We start from the raw sequence: 23,199 nt of genomic DNA, 5'->3' as shown, positions 1-23,199 counted from the left end.
GAAGTGCCAACCTTCCAAAGGAGTTTGTATCCTGGTGAAATAGCACACAAGACACAGGTTAACAAATGAATACCATGATCTAGTGACCAGAAGGGCCAGAATGTAAAAGAAAGCTGTTATGAGAGTGTTAGTGTTTCACTGTGCAACGCGTTCCCCTCTCCCCATACCGTAGGCTTGTGTCTTGGAGCACTTGTTCCACATCTGGTGACACTGTTTTGGAAGATTGTAGAACATTTAGGTTAAGTGATTCTCAACCTTTCTAATGCTGCAGCCCTTTAAAACAATCCCTCACATTGTGGTTTCCCCTAACTATAAATGTATCTTTCTTCAAGAACTGTAGGTTTGCTACTGTTATGAAATAAAATGTGAATATTTTGGGAGATAGAGATTTGCCAAAGGGGTTGTATCCCACAGGTTGAGAACAGTCACTGCTTCCACCTTGGTAGGAGGAGTACAAGTTACTAGGGGCAGTCTGCCGAGCTTCGATAGTCAGCTTAACTTCCTGTCTAATCTCCATTTGCAAGCAGTCAAGGTAACATGACCAGCTGCCTCACACTCCTGCCACCATGCCTTCCTTTCAAGGATGGACCATATCCCCTTCAACCATGAGCCAAAATAACTCCTTCTTCAGCTAAGTTTCGTTGTGTCAGAGATGAAGTCACATCAGTGAGAAAAGCAACCAATACCAACAATGATGATGGAGGATGAATTGCTTCACAGGGAGGAAGGAAAGAACTTATAAAATGTATGTCTGGGGAGGTATTCCAGGAGAGTACCTGACAAGGACAAATGCCCTGAAACTCCCAAACTGGTTTTGTAGGCATAAAGCAGGGGCATAGCTTCTGGGATGTGGTAAGCAGTTCATTGGTGCCTGATCTCATTTTTTAAAAATATAAAGAAAGTATTTACACAGCATTTTTGGCTAAGAGTTCACCAGCAACAGACCTTTGTTGTTCAACCACCTTGAGATCACCTTTTGTTGGTAGAGCTAGGGCTTTTAGCTCTCACTTAGACATCAAATACAAGAGCACACAAAATAACCCAAGCCAGTAGCTCACCCAAGATGTCCGGCTGTATTTTAATCAGAGGATATTTTACACAAATGTTTACAAATGCCCTTATTTCAGTCTTGACAGGATGATAATGTACCATGGAAGTTGGCATTAGATACCATACCTTTACACCCCAAATTCGTAGGGTTGCTGGGAGGATCCCATGAAAGGCTGACTTTGGACACCTTCTGTGAACCATCACAGCACACTGAATCATTGCTGTTCGAAGAACATGAAATGAGTCTTCTGAGCTCACAGCCGTGGCTCTGGTGGGACTAGGCCCACCCACGTTTTGGATGACTAGGAAATCCAAGCCGGAGACCAATGCTTGCCCCAAGGAAGACACAAAACCAGTCAGAATCCCAGGGGGACTCTTCTGTTTTCAATATTCTTTGAGATGCAAGTTGATGGTATTTGTTTAGGTTGGCATTGAAAAGGAATCATTCTGTTGTGAATTCAAGTTGCTTAGAAAAAGTTGATGATGTCTACAAGAGGATGATTAAACTAGGCACTCATCATAGGAGGGAGAACAAGAGAGATTTCTCTGTCTTCTAAAGACTGTGCAATTAAAGCTATAGGCATGGTGTAACTTTAGTGTCAAGATTAGTGGAGCTTTGGGGTGCCTCAACTCAGATTCTCAGGGTCTAGATTCAATTGATGAATTTTGGACCAGAAAGAAATAAAGAGTTCTCTACAAGTGATTGAAAAGACCACATAAAGTTACAGAAAGGACCATACCCGTGTAGCCCAGTCACACTTCAGGCTATCACTGACCATAAAGGCAGAGAGGCACTGACCCTGAAATGCAATTTCTCATTACTATCATTACTGATTAGTGGCAGAAAGAAGATAGAAAGGGACTAATAAGGCTCATTTGAAATTCCTAGGTCACATTGAATCAGCTTGGCCACCCACATGCTTGTTATTGTGAGTTCAAAGACTAGTTCCATTGGTGCTGACAGCATAACAAGGGAGCACCCCTCCCATGTATAATTGTTTGCCTATAGGTCCCAGAGGGACATTGGAGCTATGAAGATATTTTTAAGTCTTCCAAGAGAAAATAAGCCTTGAAGTTACACTGTCTCTAAAGATGCATGTTCTTAGATTAAATGCCATGTCCCCTTTAAATAGGTCATGTCAAGAGGTTTCCGATAGCACAATCCTAAATTTTATCCTAACTTTAACTAAACATTGGTCACTGTTCATAAAATAAGAAGTCTCTAAAGCCCTTGACTATGCTAGCATGATCTCTGAAGATCAAATACAATTGAGGCGAGGTGTACTGGACAGAACACATGGTTATAATGTACCTGCCATGATTACATACCTTTGAAGGAAGTCACTGTCATTTAGCTCCTTCCTATGTCCCACTCTTCTATCATCCAACGGATGGGCAAGTGGCAGTTTTAGTAAATGTGAGATCTCTAAATAATTTTCTAATTAATGAAAAAGAATCATGATAAGAAGGAGGACCGAAGAGAAATAAGAGGGAGGTTGTGGAGAGAGAAAGGTTAGGTTAAAAGAAATGAGAAAGATACTTCATGATCTGTGTAAAATAGGAACCTAGAGATCTGAATGAGCTGTTATTTCTATTTTAACTTTCCTAGACATTTTCTTTTCTTTTTCTCCAGGTATGAATAGGAAAGAATAGAAGGGGAAAAGATGAAGGGAGGTGAAAAGAAGAGAAGAGAGGAAAAGAACTCTCCATAGTGGAACAAACAATTAAAAATGAGTGACTTCTTAATTCCTTGTCACCCTTCTGGGGACTGTCACTTTCTTTGCCTCTGTTATTGTCTACTGATCTTGTTCCAGTTATATTCTCAAGTACAAGAGGAACTTGTTATCCATCTCTTGGATTTTCAGCTATAGGACCCTTTGAAGCTCAAGACTGACAGCTTTTAACCGTTGGGTAGATGAACCGCAAGCTCCATAAACAGCCTCCTTTGGCTGCTAGTATTTAAGATGCTTGTACTATAACACAACTGTTGGCTTTGAGGACTGGACTGTGCTGGAGTCATTGTTTAGCAGGAAGAAGATAAGATTTTGGACAAGCATGGCTTCCTGAGATATCTAATCTCAATTGTCAACTTGGTTGGATTTAATCTTTATGGCATTAGCGAAGCAAAATGTTGGATATGTCTGTGAGAGCATTTCCATAGAAGCATAACTGAAGAACCACCCTGAATGTAGGTGGCATTACACCATGAACAAAGATAGAAAAAGGACAAAGTGAGCTGAGCTGAGATAAGCACCAACATTCACTTCTCTGCTTCTTGGTTTCAATAACAGTGTGACCATCTACTTCATGTTTAGGTCATGATGAATGTCATTCTCAAACTGTGAGCCCAAATAAACCCTTCCTTCTTTACATTGTGTTTGGTGTGTGTGTGTGTGTGTGTGTGTGTGTGTGTGTGTGTGTGTGTGTGTTTGGTTTTTTTGTTTTTTGTATTTTGGTTTGTTTTTTTTTTGTCACAGCAAAGAGAAACTAATATATGTATTCAAATTACCCTTCTTCTTGTGCCCTATCCTGAGATCATAGGGTCTTCCTTCTTTGATTGGGTTTACATATCAACATTATGCAAGGGCCCTCATCAAGTGTCTTCTAGCAAACCAGAGGCATCATTTCAAGAAGCACACATAACAAGACTGGGTCCTTAGTTAACTAACACAGATAATAAAGAATTTTTGAAAGGGTGGGTCACAGAAAGAAAGCTGTTCATTGAGTTAATATTGTCGGCTAATATCCTAGCTTAATTGTACAAAACATTTGCCTGTTATTTAAGAGTAAATCTAATGGTGCTCACTGCTTAATCAAAATTATTTCATTTTTAAAGTAATTATTTACCTTGGAAACTAAAGTATAAGTGTGGACAAAATATCCTGTAATTTGCGATTCAACTCTGGACTATGGTTTTGCAAAAAAGGAAAGATCACAATGAGTTGATGGATAATTGTCACACAAATAGACTTTGGGGTTCATGGACCTGTGGAGCCCTTCCTACTACTGGAGTGAAGCCTCACAAAATCAGTTTTACTTGGATGACTGAATGAGGATATAACTTCAAGACAAGTGCCTGTGTTGCACTGCTGAGAGCCACTCAGCTTGCATCAGGAATTGGGTGAAGTACTTAATCTTGTCATACCATGAGTGAATGATAGTACTTACTTCACAGATGTGCTGTGTTGTTTAAATAAAGTAACCAATGCAATGTGTTGGGATGAATGTCTAGCACATGGAACACGCTGAATCAAACTTAGACATCTATTTGATATTAAGGACTTAACTTTTAGCCAGGCTGTGGCTAAGAGAATGAATCTGGAGTTTTATAACATGGTCTATTTTCATCTAAAGTTTCTTGGAGGTGGTATATGGTCAAATTGATTTTATGACTCAAAGAGATTACCTGTGTCTTAGAATGAGTTAAGGAAACAATAGTACAATAAGAAACCATGGTATTGATCATGCTGGGTACTTATGGTCTGGTCATCTGGCAGTGTGATCTGATTACTTGACATGGTATTAAGATTCTTTCATTTTTATAAGAGGGTGAAGGCATCCAAGTTCCCAGTTACTGGGGAATGATGAGAGAACCAGGTGAAGGTTTTGGCTCACAGCTGGCACACATTTCTGGAATTGGTTTTATTGGGAAGAGTCTGGTAACTGGCATCAGTGGAATTCCAGGAAGGAAGTGGCCAGGAAGAAATGCCAGTGAATGGAAAGAACACCAGCTCTCTCCACTGTGTGCACAGGAGGTGAGCTGGCAATGAGAATGAATTGAGTGTTGGGTATATATCCTGTACTTGCTGGTTAAGCTGTATTGACTACCTACGCCTCTTCAGAGAAATCCTACTAGATACATCTATCGACCAAAAAATACACAAAAAAACCATTAGCCTCTATCCCACAGGGAGATTGCCTTGTGTGATGAAGGAAATTCAATTCTGCCATGGAAATCCTTGATCTCGACCACCCACTTCCCCTTCTCCTTTTTAATTTTCTGGTTCAGCAACCATCCATGTATCCATTACAATATGACAGTGAATGTCATATGCTCCTCACTTCTTAGACAGGGGAACAAAATCTCCTAGAGACTGAGAAATGAGCCCCAAATGTCAAAACTGCTGAGCATGAGCATTTTGGTGGGAAGTGATTGATATCTTCGATGCAGCATTCTGGTTTCTTCCACTAACCTTAACAGCCTCCGGTTCTTCCATTCAGTAACCAACAGTGAGATTGTGTCCAGAAATGTATAGGACTTTTTCTGCTTTCCCAAAGTCATTCCAAAAAGAGTTGAAATAGGGAAAATGGAGGGCTGCTGAATTCTGAAAGTTAAACTTTATTTGAAGCATAAGAGTTCTCACAAAAGAAAACTCTAGAAGTTTGCTCTGAAGGGACTTAGCCCCTTTGTTGGTATTTTTTCTGGGAAGCTGGTAATGAACCCATAAATGCTAATGAGGAATGCGCTGTGGCTCCCCAGCAGAGCTGAGTCAAACCAGCCTTGTTAGAGGACAGAATTACAGGGCTTGGGATGATCACACTCACTCCGCCACACTGGGCTGGGCACTGTATCAGGAAGGGTACTGTCTGCTTTGTCAGCGTAGCTTGCACCCTTTCCACCCCAGCCTTTCTGACCTAGATTATCTTCCCAGGAGGTTAGTTTAAAAGGCTTCTTTTCAAAGTCAAGCTAGAGCTATTAGCTCTCCATAGGCTTGGTCACTTGCTATGGTGCTGAGTATCAAGACCGTATTGTGCCAAGACTACCGTATTGTACCAGAGCTGTGAGAAGTGACTCCCCATAGGCTCCTTCCTGGTCCATACCCTAGTAGACGTCATCCTATGGATCTAAAGCATCTACATGAGCCACAGCCTGTGAATAGTGAGTCCATAACTTAGAACCCTGCTCAAGTACAAAGAAGGGGCTCTTGACAATTCGAGATGGGAATAAAGAATGTCAAAGACTCCTGTTCTCTGGAAACCCATAAGAAGTCATCATCAATCTTAGCTCAGAGAGGCAAAAGAAGGGAGGGCAGCAAGCACCTGAATGTAAGAGTAGCCATTGAAGCTACAAGGAGGGAACTTATGGAAGACATCCCCTACAGTTATTCTCCTTGATGGAAGCCCATCAGTAGAGCCCAGAGGTGCCCACTGGGACACCAAGTCAGACAAAAAGAGGTGAGTGGCTTGAGAAGTTGTACAAACTTGTTTCATAAGACATGGTATGAGAACCTTAGGAGTTAGGCCAGTACGATATACCGTTTCCTCAGCCAGATAGTTTCCACAGCCTTCTGCCTCCTCAGACATACCTATCCACACTGCTAATCGCATGCTGCCCTTCCGCACTTTTTGGTGGTCTCCATACCTGCCACTGGACAAAAGTGATTATTTATACCCTCTGTGTTGTAACTCAGCGACTTCCTCCATGGCCAGCAGGTCGATGCTGATTGACATCTTTGTTTGCTGGTGAAGATGAAGGGCCACTGGAAGCTTACTGGTACAGCACTTCTCTGTGCATGACCTGGGTTAAAACAACAACAACAACAACAACAACAACAACAACAACAACAACAACAACAGGGACTTCCTGTGTTTTGCACAGAATGGTTCTCTGTGCGATATGTTTGACAAGGGTGGTTCAGGTCATCTACTGATCTTGAGGCCCTTGGAAATCTATCTATGTAATTATCAGACAGTAACACCGATGATTCAAGCAAGCACTAAGGTGGATTCGTGATGCATTTATGGCTGAACTTAATATCTCCCACTGTTTTCTTGGTGTACGGTGAAATGGGGGAATATGAAGGCTTGGAGCACAAGACTGGATCTAAATCCCTAGAGATCTAGAACCACTTGCTTTGTTCATTGGCCAGTGTGAATTTTTCACACAGTATTCATAGTTGAATGTTCATCATAGAACACTATTCAGAAGCCTTTAATAGAATTGATCTACTACACTCCTCTCCCTGTAGCCACTCCAACAGCTGTTCATCAAGGAAAGGGTGGGGAGATGCAGGTAGTTAAAGAATCTTATACACTACTGGTCCTCCTATAAAAAAATATACATCTTGTTTAGATGTAATGCTCACAATCCTATGTTAGAGTTGACAACTTAGAGGTGAAGACATTGAGATGCAAGAAAGGTTGGTGGGGAAAAGAGTGGAAGGGAAAGAGGAAGTGAATGGAACAAAGATACATTTTAGACATGTATGAAAATAAATGAAACCCATTATGATATAAAATGATTATATGGTAATACAAATTTTAATGTAAGAAATTACTTCTCAAGATCAGCCATGCACAGTGAATCTCTCAAGGATCTCAGTCTTTTGGAAAAGTTTCTGTTCTCTAAATCTGCAATATGAGTCTCCAATACTTTCCTGACAGTCACCACATGATGGTCCTCTGAGTTCCTGCAGATTGGAGCAGGAATGATTCTGACGACCACCCAGAGTTAGATGATGAGGAACAGGTAGAAGCAGCCTTGGAGTCCAGGGTGTGTGCTATCACCAGCATCTTAGTCCACTCACCCTTGAGGTGCCCTGAGTGTATAGGCAGCAGGATGCCCAGATACAAGCATTAGCTACATCAGGAACAGAGCATGGAGTTTTGGGAGCTGTGCCTGCTGGGAGGGCTGGAAACTACCCAGAACTGCTTCTAAGAAACTCCCACACTGTTACCTTGTTCCCTCAAGCACCCTCATTCCTAGCAAAGTCACACTCTGTGGAAGTCTGGCAGTCAAAACAGGTTGGCAAAGAAGAGTCATTTTAACTATAGGCAAATGAAGTGCTCCACATATGTCTATCACACTGGATGGCAGATCTAGGCAGAGCATACGTAAAAGGTTTTCCCCACTGGAATTTGATCCCTTTGTCTCGCTCAACCCCTGGGAAATTGACTTTGGAATGACGTACCACTGAGTTAGTTTGCCAGTACAAAGATCAAAGTCAAAAACGTTAAAAGGATGAAGGAGTTAAAAGTGATGTAACTAACCTATCTTGTAGAGATGAGTTAGTAATATAAACAAACAAACAAACAAAGCTAAGCATATAGAAGAAGCCAGTTGAAGCTCTTCTGGTAGAAGAGAATACGTGTGAGCTAGTGTCTGAAGTGTGTATTTCCCATTGGGGTGTGTGTGTGTGTGTGTGTGTGTGTGTGTGTGTGTGTACATACATATGTGTTCTATGCATATATGTATGTGTGCATCCTAGCAAGAGGATGCTAGGGAAGGTTGCATTTGCCCAGTAAAAAGTTCTGACAAATGCAAGTGCAAGACCATTGACGTCAAGGGAGGGGTGTCCTCTAAAGGCCCCCTGGCCTCCTTCCACAGAGCTTTCTCCTAAGTTGTCTTCATTTCAGGCTTAGGTTCCATAAACACTGCAGTTATTTATTTTATCTGCGTTCGAAATGTTAAACAAATCCCAAAAGCAAAAGCTATGAGGGCGATGTGTAGCCACTCCAGAGAGGAGCTGTACCACAAGAATCTTCTGCATGGGCTTGGCCAGGCTGTTTCTCCCCAACATATGTGACTTCTGGGTCTCTGTGCAAGACCCCCAGCACGCCTGCCCTGCCTACAGAGCCCTGACAACCTCAGGCTCCCTAATCTCGTTCACTGTTGTCCAGAGTCTCCTCTGGCCCATTATGAGAAGAGCTTCCTCTTGCGATCTTCTCTCTTCCGGCAGAGAAATGGTTCACAGAGCAAACAACAGCAGCAGTACCAAGAGTGATGGATGACGTTCACTCAGTGTTCACTGGGACGGGGAGCCGCTGCACCCAGAGAGAAGACATTAACATGTGGCAGTCTTAGCGCCTGCGTGGTAGATGCTTCCGTCTTGTCCTTCTTACAAAGGAGAAGCCCGAGTCATGGAAAATTAAAGTACATGATTATAAGAGACAAAGCAGACTCTAGGAAAAAGGATCATTAATGGGCTTATAGGAAAAACTATGTAATCAGGAGGGAAAATATTTCAACACAGCATTTGTTTTAAAACTAAAAAAAAAATGGGGGGGGTGGGGACTAGAGAGGGTGTCAGAGTTTTTGCTGCTCTGGCAGAGAACCTGGGTTTAGTACCAAGCAGCCACATCATGACACTTACAACCACCTAGAATTCCAGGTTATAGGTTTGAATGCCATCTCCTGGCAGTCACAAGTACACACACACACACACACACACACACCTGGGCACACACACATGCATATACATTAATGTAAATAAATAAATATTTAAATATTTAAAAATTAACAAAATTGTAAAAAGTAAAAAAACAAAACAACAACAACAAAAACAAAACAAAACATGCTGAGATATTAAATGAAGGCAGCTCAGTGGATTTAGCTCTAATCCGTGTGGCGACAAGTCTCTCAGCTCAGGCCACACCGCCTCCCTGAGCAATCACTGGCGCCTGTGGTGTGCAATGTAGGGCTGCTGCCCTCTGTTCGCGTGATCTCTGTCATTCTTGGAGCCTGACATGGTGGGTGTTGTAACACTCATTGACATGAGAAACTAACCCAGGCAAATTTCTTCTGCTCGGCCATTGTTTATGTCTGCTTCTGTCTCCAGCAGACAACCCAAATTGAATCTGAAGCAGGACTTGAGCCCCAGTTCTCTGAGTCCTGTGCTTTCTCCATAAACTCAAAGCTATCCTAGTCACCTTGCATCCAGGCTCTCTCTCCAGCTGGGAGAGTAATTTAACTATGAGGAAAGCAGTAAAGACTCTGCCCCAGTGTGGTATAGAGGCCATAGAGATGCTGTACATGCAGGCAAATCTGTTCTGGAGAAGTATTCATCACAGCCTCAGCCAAACGTAACCTTGAGACATTCATGGCTCATCTGTCTACAAATCCCAACTCTTCCTCAGAGTCTCTGTAGATGCATAATAGACCCTTGGCTTTCAAAGTTGTCACCAGACTGCCCCAGAGCCACTTTATTCTTTAAGCCTCTCCATCCTACTCATTCCTAACACAGCACAGGGCACAGATGTGTGCAGTCACAAATAGACACAGCTCGCTCCCCAATCCCTGCCTCAGCTCTTCAAAAGAAAATGATGGCATTGGAAATGGGAGGCAATGAGGAGAGGGGTGGAGACTTTAGAATCAGGATCCAGGCCACGAGGAAGGGCAAGGGAGCTGCTGATGCTGACATTCCGAAATTCACATTTGGTTGTGTAACATTCCAGGGTGGCTGCGGGGAAGCTAGTCCAGGCAGCTACGTGAGCGTGCCGTGCTAATTTAAAGTGATCGCATCTGGACACATCTGGAGGGGATCCTAAGTCAAGGAAGTGGAGCCAGCCAGACTTGGTCTCTATCCATCCTGATTCTAAGAGTCTCAGCCACACATGTCTAGACAATATGGCTTCTTTGCCACTCCTCAGACTCAGTTCTTATGGACGTTCCCATTTCTCAAGAACATGGGTTTAGGGGTCAAACAGTGGTGGTTTCAAATCCATTTACTCAGTGTTTATTTATTGTTATTTATTCATGGACATATCTTCTCTCTCTCTCTCTAATTGAAATAGTCTTTTTTTTTCAGCAAATATATTCAGATTATGGTTTTTCCCAAGATCCTCCCCACCACCACTACCACCACCACCTCCTCCTCCTCCCCCTCCTCCTCCTCCTCCTCCTGTTCTTCTTCTTCTTCTTCTTCTTCTTCTTCTTCTTCTTCTTCTTCTTCTTCTTCTTCTTCTTCTTCTTCTTCTTCTTCTTCTTTTTGAATCTATACCCCTTCACCCAAACTCACACCCTTTCTTTTTCCTCTCTCATTAGAAAACAAACAGACATCTGGGAAATGATAATATAAAATAAAAATTACCTTAGTTTCAAATGTGATGATGGTGACTACATGAAAGGTCCGGTACCATCCTCACAAAATTGATGTCTTTTGCCCTCCTCCCTGGCTTTGTGTCCTTCCCTATGACCTCATCAGAAACCTGGGGGGAAGAGGGGACCTGGTATTACTAGTTAGACTTCGGAAATAGTTTCTGAGATTTCCTGGATGTGAGTCTAACAATGGGTTCTAGAGAGAGTCTAATGGCCAAGGTGACTGTGAGATGCCATGAAATAGTGATTTGGCAAAGAACTGGGAACCAGGAGGGTCTAGTCTAGTTGGGATGAGGGATCCTAGTTTCAAAGGCAGCCATAGAAAGGAAGCTCACTCATTGGTATCTATACCTCAGCACACTGAAGGTTCTGGTGCCATCCTCACCCATTGGGAAAGCAAAGGACGGGCTGAATTTGGAAAATATTTCAGATGGGACAGTGAACTGTAAACACCCTTTGAGACACTTTTCCTCACGACAGGGTTCCCCGGTCTACACAACACATTGTCCAGAGCTGACTTCCAGCACTAGCACCTCCCTGCCTCTGCGCATCCCATAATGGACACTCCTGCTTCCCAACTGGCTTGCCCATTAGACAGTTTCCCTCCAGCTTTATGTTTTCCTCAGCTCTTCTCCAATGTCACCCTTGTGAGACGCAATAACCATCTAGCCCTGCCTCTAGAGTCAAGACCTTGCCTTGTGCCAGTGATTTTCTACCAGGCCACAACTTCAGGTGTTGTCAGGAGAGGGCTTCCACCTCTCCTCCCAAGCCAGTCCCTACAGCCTAAGCACATAGTATGTCTTCTATTGACTTTCTTCCATTTCTCGGCACATTCCCTGTTTTAATCTGAGTCTTGCTTCACTCTCCTGGAGACATGTGAGCATTCTCTTAGTCTGTGTGCAATGTCTCTTCCTCCTGTAGCAGAAAGTGTGGCAAAGGGTGGTGAAAGTTGCAGTCCCATCAGCAGCAAGTACCTCATGTTACCTTCAGGAATCAGTGGTGTGTGATCCCTTTGAAGACCCTGGATCCCATGGAGGACAGACATTGAACATCTGGTGCTGAAATGTAGCTAAAAGTTGAAGGCTCGAAGTCATTTTTTCATTCTAACTATTGCCTGGAAGATGTGTTTGCAAGTGCCTTTGACTCTTCTTAGAGTCATTACCAACACCCCTACCCTTTTCAGTTGTAAAATCGAATTTCTTTCATCAAGAACTGGGCTCAGATCATCAATGCTTTTCATGTAGCTGGGAGAACTAGAAGCAACCTGAACTTTGCATCTGTTCTAGGGGTGACAGGACAGTAAATATAAAACCTTATTTGCATTGACATATTCCACATTTTGGCTACTTCGTGATCACCACATTTGCTCAAGAGCAATGAAATTCTTTCTCTCCATCAGCAAAGAACTCAAAAGGGAAAACATAAACAATCAAAACCTTGAGATTTAACAATAAGCAATGCTCTAGAAAACTACTATAGTTTGGATCTCGACTATGTCCCAAAGGCCAGGTCTTCATCCCCTTGTGTTACTGGGAGATGAACAAGATTCCTGTACTACCCACTCTGTATTCCTGCCACAAGGAACTGTGACGTCACAGATCCACAGACCCAAGTGAATGTGGACTGAGAACTGTTAACGAAAGCAAACCTTTCTTCCTTACAAGCTGATTCTCTCGAGTATTTTGTTACCGTAATGGAAACTTAATTAACACAATGACTTTTAGTGAGAATATCTTTTGCTAGACACATTCTTGAGAGATAACAAAAGTAGAGATACGGCTACACTGCTCACTGATGCGCTACTGGGCCTTTAATGCAAGGAACCTCGGCATCAACTCCTCCTCTCTTGGGCTCCATGTTCAAGCAGAGAGATGGCTACAGTGCTTCCCTTCTTTCTAGTCCTACCACCACCCTCTAGCTCAGAGCCCCTCCCACTGCCCCTCCCCTGGATTACTGGGATTCATCTTTTATTCATCTCCTTACTCCACCCATCTCAATCTACTCACAGTCTGAAGCCAAGGTTATCTGCTTGGCTTTAGTTCATAAATAATTTAGTAATATGTAGTTCATAAATAATTTTCATTTTGATTTATTCTCTCAACAAACAGACTCTAGTTGGGATACAGAGATCCCATTTTTCCTTGAAGTGCAATGTATTTCTGCTCCTTTCTATAAACATGAAGACATTTTGGCTACATAGACAGTTCTGTAATCAACACACTATTGGTCAAATCCCATCTCCCTGTGATCTATCTCTCTTTCCATAGAGACCTCCTTATTCTTCACCCTGTATTCTTTCTATCTTTTCTTCATTAATAGCCATCCTAAGAAGTCTAGCTTACAATAAATGTCATTAGAACTGACTGAACCAGCACCTTTTTCTGATAGGACCTTAATTTTCCTACACTCCATTCACATGGTAGACACCTGCTCCAGCAAGACCAGTAAGAACATTCCTTCTCCAAAACAAGAGGATTTCCCCAATATCTGTGCTGGAGCCATGCCAGAGCAAGCAGTGTCTTCTCAGAGATCTGCTAGGGAGAGCTGGAGAAAGAGGCCATGAGCTAGGCACCTGACCTCCAAAGTCCCTTGGACTTCTAGCTCCATTCCAGGCAATAACACACACACTCTCTCTCTCTCTCTCTCTCTCTCTCTCTCTCTCTCTCTCTCTCTCTCTCTTTTTCACATGTGCTCACGCTCTATGTATGTGTGTGTGTGGGTGTATGTGTGTCTGTGTCTGAGTGTATCCAAAGCCACTGAATTTACTAGCTGTGTGAAGAATTAATCCCCCAATTACTTTAATAAATAATTCCTTTTACTTTAACAAATATTTCCTATTTTGCTTATGTTAGAACTGAGCTTTTGCCTCTGATAAGGTAAAAGAAACTTTATGTGGACACACACCACACTGTGAAATGTGGACAGGGACACGCATGTGCTCCACCCTGCCTGATTTATGAGTGTGTAAATATTGCTCTTATGTACTTCCCTGTAAATCAATTGAGGGAACTTTATCTGAAGTACATTTGTATCTTTCCTGCTATCTCACATGTTATATGGCTTAAAATACTACTTACATGGCAGAGTGAATGAAAAGGTAAATATTAGAAAGAATAAGCTTCTCACCAGTATTATGAATCTTACTGGCCATCTCTATCCATATACTCCAGAAATAGAGGCAAATGTTCATTATACTTCCGTGGTCATTTCAGTCAGTAAAAGTAAAATAGGCTTGTGTTTCTGGATTCCACAGTTATCCAGTAGAAATGTTAGAAGTCTTCCATATGAATCAAGGCTCTCCAACCTCACAGGGACCGAGCTGAGTCTACTGGGGGGATGCTGTCGCTTGCCCTGTTGAGACTCAGTCTCCACTGGATTCTAGAATATAAATAACTGCTAAAGAGGCTTTAGAGATGAGGAGGCAGAGGATGGATTTCTTAAGGCTCTACTACAGTTAAATGACCATGAAGCTTCAGCCAAATGACCCACAGCAAACAGTCAGGTACTGAGAGTCGAGAGTCTTCCTGCCTGTTTGTCAGAAACTGGGGCAATATTGGAATAGCTTTCAGTCTTGTCCTGAAGACAATCTGTTTATCTAAGAGATGATTATGTATGGAATGCTTCTGTCATAGTTGTGCTTTTTAATTCCCTGTTTCTTCTCCCCTTATTTAGTATGAGTGTCAAGGCTTCCAAACAAGGGTTCTTTAGTACTTAAAGCTATTGGACCATGAGGCTTAAATTTGTGTCTGATTTGCTTGCCCAATCAACCAGCCCCTAGCCCCACCTACCTCAAACCACTGTTCTTCATTGTTCTTCGGAAAGAACTCAGCAGCCCAGTGAACAGCTGTTTCCAGTGGACTGGCCAAGTGGAAACTGGGAGAGAGCCCAGACTGCTCTCTTGTACGCACTCAGATGGTGGGCCTCTGGCAAATCCAACTGTTACTCGCTAGTTCATCGTCAGCTGGAGCACCCTCAGCTAGACCACTCTCACCTGGAGCACCTCAAGGGTCGCCCTATAAAACCATCCTCCACATCCATCCATGCTGTTCTGTTAGGCAATCAAGAAGCTTGTGCTACACCTAACCAGATCTACTCTCTCATTTAACGGCAGGGAAAAGGTATCTCTTGTTCTAGGCACGTACTATTCACACACACACACACACACACACACACACACACACACACACACACACACACACACACACCTTTCTCCTTTTCCTATAGGAATGTTTTTCCTATCTTTCAGCAAAGTTTGCAATCCCTGAAGTGATTTGAGAATGAACCTCCCCCACAAATGTGGAGTAAGAACTTGAATATATGAGCAGGATCCGGGCACACAGGGGCACTTGTTTGCACACTGCCTGTGCAAAACCATGGATGGAGAAACGAAGCAGAAGAAAACATTGTCTTAAATTTTTTTTCCTTTTACTTTGCCTTCCATTGCTATTTTTGACTTCTTCCCTCTGAATAGAAATATTCTTAAGTATTATTCTCCAAAGAAGGTAGAAAAAGAAGTGAGAGAAGACAAAAAGAACAAAGAAAGAAAAGGGAGGAAGTGGAGAGGTGGAGGGAAGGAAGGAAAAAGGGAGGAACAGCTCCAGGCAGACTCTACTTCTGCACATATAGTCATGCCCTGAACATCACTGAAATGACATAAGATTGAATGTATGCCAAATTCCAAGCTCACCACTGTCATTTCCAGTGTGCTCTTTCTTTTATGGCTGTACCCACCAGAGATTTTCAACCAGTGGGTCACAACTTCTTTAGAGGTCACATATCAGACATTTACATTACGATTCATAAGAGTAGCAAAATTACAGGTATAAAGAAGCACCACCATCCACTACTGTCCATGACTGTTGTACACCACTATCCACCACTGTCCACTACTATCCACTACTCTTGTACACCACTGTTGTCCAACACTGTCCACCACTGTCCACTACTGTCCACCACTGTTGTCCAACACTGTCCACCACTGTCGTCCACTACTGTCCACTATCATTGTCCACCATTGTCCATTACTGTTGTCCACTACTGTTGTCCACTATGGTCCACTACTGTCCATCACCATCCACCACTGTCCATTACTTTTGTCCACCACTGTCCACCACTGTTGTCCACCACTGTCCATCACTGTTGTCCAACACTGTCCATCACTGTTGTCCAACACTGTCCATCACTGTTGTCCACCACTGTCCACTTCTGTTGTCCACTACTGTTCACTCTCATTGTCCACCACTCTCCACTACTACACATATAGTCATGCCCTGAACATCACCACTAAGTGACATAAGGTTGAATGTATGCCAAATTCCAAGCTCACACTGCCATTTCCAGTGCGCCCTCTTCTTTTATGGCTGTACCCACCAGAGATTTTCAACCAGTGGGTCACAACTTCTTTGGGGGTTACATATCAGACATTTACATTATGATTCATAACAGTAGCAAAATTACAGGTATAAAGAAGCAACAAAATAATTTTATGGTTGGGGGTCACAGCATGAGGAAGGTTGAGAACCACTGCTACATACAGTGTACATGTACCCCAAAGGAAAACTTGTCCTCCCTTAAACCCTTAATGCCCCAATGTAATCAGTAACTAAATCTCTTCTCACCTGCCTCTTAGATGTCTCATGTAATTTTCTCAAGGGTAGGAGGTGAGGTGGGGGAGATCAAGTCCAAGACCTTGATCTCACTCAGTAACCACTCCACCACTGAATTATATCTTTAGCCCCTTTTCCTTTATTATCTTGAGGCAGGGTCCCATTAAGTCTCCCACTTAACCTTGAACCGTCAAGCCTCCTGCTCCAACTGCAGGACAGCTGAGATGACAGATCTATACCGCCAGATTTGGATCACCCTTTTTGTTACTCTGCAGATACTCATGTCTTCTTATGGGAATAAAGTCTCTAGATTCTGTTCTCCCAAAGTGAATGCTTTGAAAGCATAAATCTAGTGCTACCTATAGGCTGCTTAAGCTCATCACTACTCTTCAGGCCCTCTGGAATAAACTTTAACAACAACCTAACAGTCAGACCACTATGGGAATGGGTCCCTGTATGCATCAGAAACTCATTTTTTCTCTTCCAGACTCTTCCAAATGCTTCAACCTGCTGTGCTGTTTTGTCCTAGATATCTTAGGGCTTCACATAGGAAGTTTGTCTCCCCTGAGTATCCCATCTTCACTGTCTCCAAAACATCTCAGCTATAAGCATGACTTTGTCTGTACAGATCTGCCCAACCTCTGTGCGCCAGACTTGAGGGATGCTATTTTGTGGCATGTAACACTTCACACCTTCTTCATGAATATGAGATTTTGTTACATTATAAAATTTGTGTGTGTGCATGTGTGTGTGTGTGTGTGTGTGTGTGTGTGTGTGTCCTCCAAATTCAATACCATCTTTTATCTTTCCTTTTGTGTCTATTCATGGCTAGCCCGAAGTTTGCTACCCAGTAGGTTTGAAACTCAAAATAAATATTTGTTAAGAAAAGAGACAACCAGAGAGGCAGAAACTGAAAAGAAAAGGGCCACAAAAGAGAGTATGTGACATGCTATGCCTCGGGTATAAATAAATCAGAAAACATAAAAATCACCAGGTTATAGAGTTTCAATAATTAGCATAGAATTCCTATGCAATTCTGTGAAGAAAGGGCAATAGACTAGAGGAGATATTTAGTGCAGACCTACACTTGTGATCGAATACTGGCAGCCTGCAGTACAGCTGAAATGGGGGATAGCTAACTGCTTAGTTAACTGTAGGCACTTGAACTCAGTCATTGATTTTTCAAGTAGGAAGAGGCTTTGTCTTTGTGGCTTGGTGAAAGTGGAATTAATACTAAATGGAAACTGAAAGGACATAAAGTTAAGTATACCGTGAAGATCTTTCTAACAATAAATCTACCTCGATATGGACTGTGTCAAGACATAGGAGTCTGTTCTGCAGATTCCTACTCTCATGACCTTGAAGAAGTTACTTAACCTGTCTGAGCTTCAGTTCCATTGTTGCAAAATGGCTGTGAGAGTGGCACATCTGAATATAAATAGCCTGATGAAATGTGCTCAGTGTACAATAGGCACTAGATCCACACTGGCTTCTGTTAGTGACTGTTAGTGTTTTATTATTGAACCATTGGGAGCAAAGATAGAATATTGTGCACATAGTTCCCTTTCCGTCTTCTCTCTACTGTGATAGCTTTTTGTGTATCCAATTGCCATGTGGACTATTCCTTTTTTGAGGAAATGGTCCAAATCTATTCTACCTGATTATTTTGAGTTACTTATTTTTATTTTGTGTGTATGTGTGCCTGCGTGTATGTATGTCTATTACATGTGCGTCTAGTGCTGTGAAGGCCAGAGGGGGGCATTGAATCATCTGCAATCTGGATTGTAGTTAGTCTGAGCCACTATGTAGCTGCTGGGAACCGAATCTAGGTCCAGTGCAAGGTCTACCATAGTGTGGCTTTGTGTTTTACTTTAATAAACTCCTGAGACCTTGTACCTAAGGAAGTAATTTTTGGTCTATGTTGGATTAGAAGATGTGGTCTCTTTAAGCATCAGAAACTTGATTGGACAGCACATCTCAAAATTTGTGGTCCAGTGATTCAATGGTCCTGGTGTATTTAGATGATGCAGTCTGATTCACCATCCTTTCTTCCAGCTACAAAATCAACTGGAATGACTTCTATGTGAATTATTTATTTCCTCATAGTGATAGAATACCTAACTAATAAAGTCGTGAGAGCAGATGACACCATGATGGCAGATTTGTTCAGCTGAGATATCTCACCCCCTCACATTGGGCATAGAACCAAGCAGAGAACAGACAGGAAGTCCAGCTGTGCTATAAAACCTTAATCCCATCCTCAGTGACCCAGTTCTTCTAACCAAGCTCTGCCTCCTAAAGGTTCTATGATGTTCCGCTGAGGAACAAAGTGTTCAAATACATGAGCCTATGAAGTTGCTGGGAACCTATGAAGGATAGGTTCAAACCACAATCAAACCACAACAGGCAGTATAGCTAGTTGTTTGAGATGGAAAATAAAGGCCCATTGGTCTTTGATCACATGGAACTTGTGGTCCAGTAGTCCTATGACCCTGGTGCATTAAGGAGCTGTGTGCAATCCAAGCTACCTTGATAGACTTCAGAAGTCGATCTTTGTGTTGCTCCCATTTGCTGACCTTTAGCTTATTCTGTCCAGGAAAAAATGAATATGTAGGTTAAAAAGTACACCTGAGCCCTTCCTTTTCTTGCTTAACACGAATAACCTGTGTGTGTGTGTGTGTGTGTGTGTGTGTGTGTGTGTGTGTGTGTGTGTGTGTTCTTTAATCCCACAGGTTTATGCCTGCTTCTCAGAGCTGTGTCGGTGCGGGCATCGACAACTGGAGGTTCCACTGAGATTGGAGAAGAGAAGATTTCTGACGGGACATCCCGGAAGGCCTGCCGGCGAATGAGAAGGGACATATTGGGTGAGTAAATAGCGAAAAGGAAAATTTTCGTGCCATGGGACTGGGAGTTCTACTTCACAACTAGCAGATCAGTGAAATAGAATTGAAGACCCAGAAATGAACCCACACACCTATGGGCACTTGATTTTTGACAAAGGAGCCAAAACCATCCAATGGAAAAAAGATACCATTTTCAGCAAATGGTGCTGGTTCAACTGGAGGTCAACATGTAGAAGAATGCAGATCGATCCATGCTTATCACCCTGTACAAAGCTTAAGTCCAAGTGGATCAAGGACCTCCACATCAAACCAGATACACTCAAACTAATAGAAGAAAAAGTGGGGAAGCATCTCGAATACATGGGCACTGGAGAAAATTTCCTGAACAAAACACCAATGGCTTATGCTCTAAGATCAAGAATCAACAAATGGGATCTCATAAAACTGCGAAGCTTCTATAAGGCAAAAGACACTATCATTAGGACAAAACGGCAACCAACAGATTGGGAAAAGATCTTTACCAATCCTACAACTGATAGAGGACTTATTTCCAAAATATACAAAGAACTCGAGAAGTTAGACCACAGGGAGACAAATAACCCTATTAAAAAATGGGGTTCAGAGCTAAACAAGGAATTCACAGCTGAGGAATGCTGAATGGCTGAGAAACACCTAAAGAAATGTTCAACATCTTTAGTCATAAGGGAAATGCAAATCAAAACGACCTTGAGATTTCACCTCACACCAGTCAGAATGGCTAAGATCAAAAACTCAGGTGACAGCAGATGCTGGCAAGGATGTGGAGAAAGAAGAACACTCCTCCATTGTTGGTGGGATTGCAGACTGGTACAACCATTCTGGAAATCAGTCTGGAGGTTCCTCAGAAAATTGGACATTGAACTGCCTGAGGACCCAGCTATACTTCTCTTGGGCATATACCCAAAAGATGCCCCAACATATAACAAAGACACGTGCTCCACTATGTTCATCGCAGCCTTATTTATAATAGCCAGAAGCTGGAAAGAACCCAGATGCCCTTCAACAGAGGAATGGATACAGAAAATGTGGTACATCTACACAATGGACTACTACTCAGCTATCAAAAACAATGACTTTATGAAATTCATAGGCAAATGGATGGAACTGGAAAATATCATCCTGAGTGAGGTAACTCAATCACAGAAAAACACACATGGTATGCACTCATTGATAAGTGGATATTAGGCCAAATGCTTGAATTACCCTAGATGCACAGAACACATGAAACTCAAGAAGGATGACCAAAATGCAAATGCTTCATTCCTTCTTTAAAAGGGGAACAAGAATACCCTTGGGAGGAAATCGGGAGGCAAAGTGTAGAACAGAGGGGTTGGGGATTTAGCTCAGTGGTAGAGCGCTTGCCTAGCAAGCTCAAGGCCCTGGGTTCGGTCCTCAGCTCCGGGAGAAAAAAAAAGTGTAGAACAGAGGCAGAAGGAACACCCATTCAGAGCCTGCCCCACATGTGGCCCATACATATACAGCCACCAAACTAGATAAGATGAATGAAGCAAAGAAGTGCAAGCTGACAGGAACTGGATGTAGATCTCTCCTGAGAGACACAGCCAGAATACAGCAAATACATAGGCAAATGCCAGCAGCAAACCACTGAACTGAGAACGGGACCCCCATTGAAAGAATCAGAGAAAGGGCTGAAAGAGCTTGAAGGAGTTTGGGACCCCATACTACAACCAACCAGAGCTTCCAGGGACTAAGCCACTACCCAAAGACTATACATGGACTGACCCTGGGCTCCAACCACATAGGTAGCAATGAATAGCCTAGTAAGAGCACCAGTGGAAGGGGAAGCCCTTGGTCCTGCCAAGACTGAACCCCCAGTGAACGGGATTGTTGGGGGGAGGGCGGTAATGGGGGAAGGATGGGGAGGGGAACACCCATATCGAAGGGGAGGGGGAAGGATTAGGGGGATGTTGGCCCAGAAACTGGGAAAGGGAATAACAATTGAAATGTAAGTAAGAAATACCCAAGTAAATAAAGATGGAGAACAAAAAAAGTACACCTGATAGTCTTTGTTTGATGCTTTAAGTTCTACAACTTGAGGAGCCTCCCACACTAACTTTTTACCTTTTTCTTTTCCTTTTCTCTTTTATTTTGCTTTGTATGGATTACTTTTGAGTTTCACATTTTGTTTTTTACCCATCACTTTTCTTACCATTCATTTCTTTAAATTAGCACAATAAGATAAAGCAGGTTCATCTTGTATGGTGTGCTGTCCACTGCCACCAGCATGGTTCCTCTTCCAGGGTAGTAATACTCAGAGACGAAGGTCTTAGACTTGATAAGCTCATACTCACTGGAGTGTTACTGTTTTCAGTCTCTTCTGTGAACACAGCTCTACGTTAAGATAGATGGACATACATTTCAGAGCAAGTTAGTCATTGTTTCATAGTATTGTTTTTCTCTTCCACTCTCTTTGGAAAAGCAGATATATTCATTGAAAATTTAACCAAGAGGTTTATAGTGATAGATCTGTGGATAAAGTACTGGCTGGGCAGTCATGACTAAGTTTGGGACCGCAGTACCCACTCGCAAAGGCTTGGTGTGGTGGCATGCTCCTGTAACCCCTCTACTGGAAGGTGGAGACAATTGGGTCCCAGAGGCTCTCTAGAAAGCCATTTGAGTTCCAGGTTCAGTGAGAGACCCTGTCACCAAAAATGAGCTAGACAATGACAGAGGAAGATAACCAACATTAACCTCTGATCTCCAGAGGTACACACACAGGCAAGCATACCAACATGCTCATGTACACATACATGTGAATGCCCTCCCTACACATATAAGGTCAAACCAAGAGGTCACCTAGATGGAAGCACTCTTGACCCTGGGTTTTATGTCTATGAATATAAAGAAAAGCATTGGACAACATCAACATTATCCTTCAAATCTCCTAAACAACCATGTTTAATAAACGCACCCAATGAAGACATTTATCTTTCTCACTTATTTTGAGACTAGTACTCAGATGATTGATAGATTCCTTCTGAAAGGTAATTGTTGCCCTGAATGTTTCCTCATTCATCAATTAATATCTCTCCTCCCTTCCATCTTCTCTTGTCTTCTCTTTCCTTCTACTATTGCTTTTTCTTCTCCTCCTCCTTCTCTTCTTCCTCTTTTTCCTTTGAAGAGGATGGTGTTATTTGAAAATATCTAACCCAGAATTTCTATATTGGCATATTTTACTTGATTCACTGAGATCATTTTCAAATAAGCCTTCCAGGGGAATTCTTATTGCTCGGAACCCATGATGGCTCAGTTCACCTGGTGCTCTGGTACCACAGGGAGCGTGACTGTCCCCAACAAGAGCTATTTGTGTTTGGGGGCGGGGGAGGTTGTGCTTGAAGGATGAGTCAAGAACTTCACAGTCCTGTGGTGGATGTGTTTCTCTTCACTCACCTCAGTAACTCACAGAAATATACAGGAATCATGGGAAAAGAGCGAGTCGAAAAATATGAATACTTTTCCCCTGTTGTGAGAGCAATGGCCTGAGTTTTGTTTTGTATTACAGTGCAAGAAACTATGAGTAGCAGCACGGGCAAAATGGGACATGACTCTTTTCATCCCCTTCATTCCTGAAACCATTCAGAAGCAAAGGATTATTGTCATTAGCTTAGGTTCCAGAGCCAGTCAGCAGCTTTCTTCATTCTTTTTTCTGAAGACACCGAGCCTCTAATAACTCTCTTTAAAACTCTTGTCTTCACAGTAGACAAGAAACACAATTTGGAAAATCGTACTCACGATCTTAATGATGTTCCACCTCCCTCAATTCACGCTCTGGTAAAACCAGAACACTCTAGTGGCGCAGACAAGTGACGTCAGACATGTGACT

At 42.5% G+C, this 23,199-nt stretch overlaps 1 long non-coding RNA gene across 1 annotated transcript; it reads right to left on the bottom strand.

Annotated features, from left to right (window-relative positions):
* Positions 1 to 10,688: 10,688 nt before the first annotated feature.
* Positions 10,689 to 23,180, bottom strand: LOC120094705 (uncharacterized). The gene is made up of 3 exons (XR_005489202.2): positions 23,109 to 23,180; positions 21,526 to 21,707; positions 10,689 to 10,977 (listed from the first exon to the last, which is right to left on the bottom strand). It is a non-coding gene; the product is annotated as an uncharacterized LOC120094705 (long non-coding RNA).
* Between the last annotated feature and the right edge of the window lie 19 nt (positions 23,181 to 23,199).

The sequence above is a fragment of the Rattus norvegicus genome, chromosome 9 (assembly GCF_036323735.1).
Source record: "Rattus norvegicus strain BN/NHsdMcwi chromosome 9, GRCr8, whole genome shotgun sequence".
NCBI classification, from domain to species: domain Eukaryota; kingdom Metazoa; phylum Chordata; class Mammalia; order Rodentia; family Muridae; genus Rattus; species Rattus norvegicus.
The sequence above is the reverse complement of the archived record's forward strand: the minus strand, read 5'-3'. Positions and strand labels throughout refer to the sequence as shown.